The 2,500-nt window shown below is 50.3% G+C and overlaps 6 non-coding genes across 6 annotated transcripts; 2 read left to right on the top strand and 4 right to left on the bottom strand.

Annotated features, from left to right (window-relative positions):
• Positions 1-179: 179 nt before the first annotated feature.
• On the bottom strand, positions 180-251 carry trnad-guc (transfer RNA aspartic acid (anticodon GUC)). The gene has a single exon. It is a non-coding gene; the product is annotated as a tRNA-Asp (tRNA).
• Positions 252-355: 104 nt separating this feature from the next.
• trnad-guc (transfer RNA aspartic acid (anticodon GUC)) lies at positions 356-426 on the bottom strand. The gene has a single exon. It is a non-coding gene; the product is annotated as a tRNA-Asp (tRNA).
• A 158-nt stretch (positions 427-584) lies between these two features.
• trnaq-cug (transfer RNA glutamine (anticodon CUG)) lies at positions 585-656 on the top strand. The gene has a single exon. It is a non-coding gene; the product is annotated as a tRNA-Gln (tRNA).
• Positions 657-1,388: 732 nt separating this feature from the next.
• trnad-guc (transfer RNA aspartic acid (anticodon GUC)) lies at positions 1,389-1,460 on the bottom strand. The gene has a single exon. It is a non-coding gene; the product is annotated as a tRNA-Asp (tRNA).
• A 104-nt stretch (positions 1,461-1,564) lies between these two features.
• trnad-guc (transfer RNA aspartic acid (anticodon GUC)) lies at positions 1,565-1,635 on the bottom strand. The gene has a single exon. It is a non-coding gene; the product is annotated as a tRNA-Asp (tRNA).
• A 158-nt stretch (positions 1,636-1,793) lies between these two features.
• Positions 1,794-1,865, top strand: trnaq-cug (transfer RNA glutamine (anticodon CUG)). The gene has a single exon. It is a non-coding gene; the product is annotated as a tRNA-Gln (tRNA).
• Positions 1,866-2,500: the final 635 nt, after the last annotated feature.

The following is a 2,500-nucleotide window of genomic DNA, read 5'->3' as shown; positions in this document are numbered from 1 at the left end:
TCATTTTCTGTTCTATTGTAAATGTGTTTTTGCTCATTCTTGTTTGGAGCCATGCCGGATGTCCCGAACAGCCACCCGGTCATCTTACTGCAACACACGAATGTCTGACAGAAATAAAGTGTCCTTCAAATCAAGTTCTGTGAGATGCCAGTGAACCACACTAAGCAAAAAGAGCATTTCTCCCCGTCAGGGAATTGAACCCTGGTCTCCCGCGTGACAGGCGGGGATACTGACCACTATACTAACGAGGACACGGTAGTCTGACTCGGAGCGCCGTGCTAGCTCACGAGGTTACACGCGGCAAAGAGGCCAAATCAACTGAAAGCAAGGCCAACGACGGTCCACGCAAGAGCAGGGCATTGGCCGGGAATCGAACCCCGGCCTCCCGCGTGACAGGCGAGAATTCTACCACTGAACCACCAACGCTTCCGTGACGAGCCAGACGTGACGTCACGTGACAGAACGCCGTCATGCCGTCACGCTAAGACGGGAGGCGAGGGGGTTAGAAAGGGTTACAAAAGGGTTACAAAAGCCAGAGAGATGCACAGTCTCTTTCGTGAGTCTTTCCGTCTGCCTCACGGTGGGGTTCCATGGTGTAACGGTCAGCACTCTGGACTCTGAATCCAGCAATCCGAGTTCAAATCTCGGTGGAACCTACAAGAGCTTTTTATCTGAGAACCCAAACCCGCCCTTGACAGCGGCTGCTTGGTTTCAACCTTCTTCTCAGGACACAGGGTTTGGGACCAATCATCGTCCTGTGAAGAACTGCTGGCAGATCCGGGCGTGGTTGAAGTCAGCCCCTGCTGGACAGATGGTTCCACGTGTCCCGCTTTTTTGTGCAAGTGTAACGCTGAAGAATACGCGTTGTTCAGTTATTGCTAAAGGGACATGTAAAACCATGCCCCCTAATAGTGTTACCATGGTGTTGGTGTGGGGACAGTGGGATGGGGGCTGCATTCGCCCATTCTTGTGTGGAGCGGTGCGGGGTGAACCCCCTTCTTGGGATGTTCGGGATAAATCCCCTTTCATCAAGTTACAAACACAAATATTCGTGTTTTTCATATAATGTTGTTAAGAAGAGCCAAGTTAGCTACTTTAAATGATGTTATTCATCTAGTCTAGGTAACTTCAGTCATTTGAGGAGTGATGCGATGGTTCTGATAGCCGCACGTGTTAGCGACGAGAAACGTAAAACTATACGATCACGACTCATTTTCTGTTCTATTGTAAATGTGTTTTTGCTCATTCTTGTTTGGAGCCATGCCGGATGTCCCGAACAGCCACCCGGTCATCTTACTGCAACACACGAATGTCTGACAGAAATAAAGTGTCCTTCAAATCAAGTTCTGTGAGATGCCAGTGAACCACACTAAGCAAAAAGAGCATTTCTCCCCGTCAGGGAATTGAACCCTGGTCTCCCGCGTGACAGGCGGGGATACTGACCACTATACTAACGAGGACACGGTAGTCTGACTCGGAGCGCCGTGCTAGCTCACGAGGTTACACGCGGCAAAGAGGCCAAATCAACTGAAAGCAAGGCCAACGACGGTCCACGCAAGAGCAGGGCATTGGCCGGGAATCGAACCCCGGCCTCCCGCGTGACAGGCGAGAATTCTACCACTGAACCACCAACGCTTCCGTGACGAGCCAGACGTGACGTCACGTGACAGAACGCCGTCATGCCGTCACGCTAAGACGGGAGGCGAGGGGGTTAGAAAGGGTTACAAAAGGGTTACAAAAGCCAGAGAGATGCACAGTCTCTTTCGTGAGTCTTTCCGTCCGCCTCACGGTGGGGTTCCATGGTGTAACGGTCAGCACTCTGGACTCTGAATCCAGCAATCCGAGTTCAAATCTCGGTGGAACCTACAAGAGCTTTTTATCTGAGAACCCAAACCCGCCCTTGACAGCGGCTGCTTGGTTTCAACCTTCTTCTCAGGACACAGGGTTTGGGACCAATCATCGTCCTGTGAAGAACTGCTGGCAGATCCGGGCGTGGTTGAAGTCAGACCCTGCTGGACAGATGGTTCCACGTGTCCCGCTTTTTTGTGCAAGTGTAACGCTGAAGAATACGCGTTGTTCAGTTATTGCTAAAGGGACATGTAAAACCATGCCCCCTAATAGTGTTACCATGGTGTTGGTGTGGGGACAGTGGGATGGGGGCTGCATTCGCCCATTCTTGTGTGGAGCGGTGCGGGGTGAACCCCCTTCTTGGGATGTTCGGGATAAATCCCCTTTCATCAAGTTACAAACACAAATATTCGTGTTTTTCATATAATGTTGTTAAGAAGAGCCAAGTTAGCTACTTTAAATGATGTTATTCATCTAGTCTAGGTAACTTCAGTCATTTGAGGAGTGATGCGATGGTTCTGATAGCCGCACGTGTTAGCGACGAGAAACGTAAAACTATACGATCACGACTCATTTTCTGTTCTATTGTAAATGTGTTTTTGCTCATTCTTGTTTGGAGCCATGCCGGATGTCCCGAACAGCCACCCGGTCA

This window comes from Osmerus eperlanus, chromosome 15, assembly GCF_963692335.1.
Source record: "Osmerus eperlanus chromosome 15, fOsmEpe2.1, whole genome shotgun sequence".
NCBI classification, from domain to species: domain Eukaryota; kingdom Metazoa; phylum Chordata; class Actinopteri; order Osmeriformes; family Osmeridae; genus Osmerus; species Osmerus eperlanus.
This window is presented reverse-complemented; position numbering and strand designations above follow the sequence as displayed.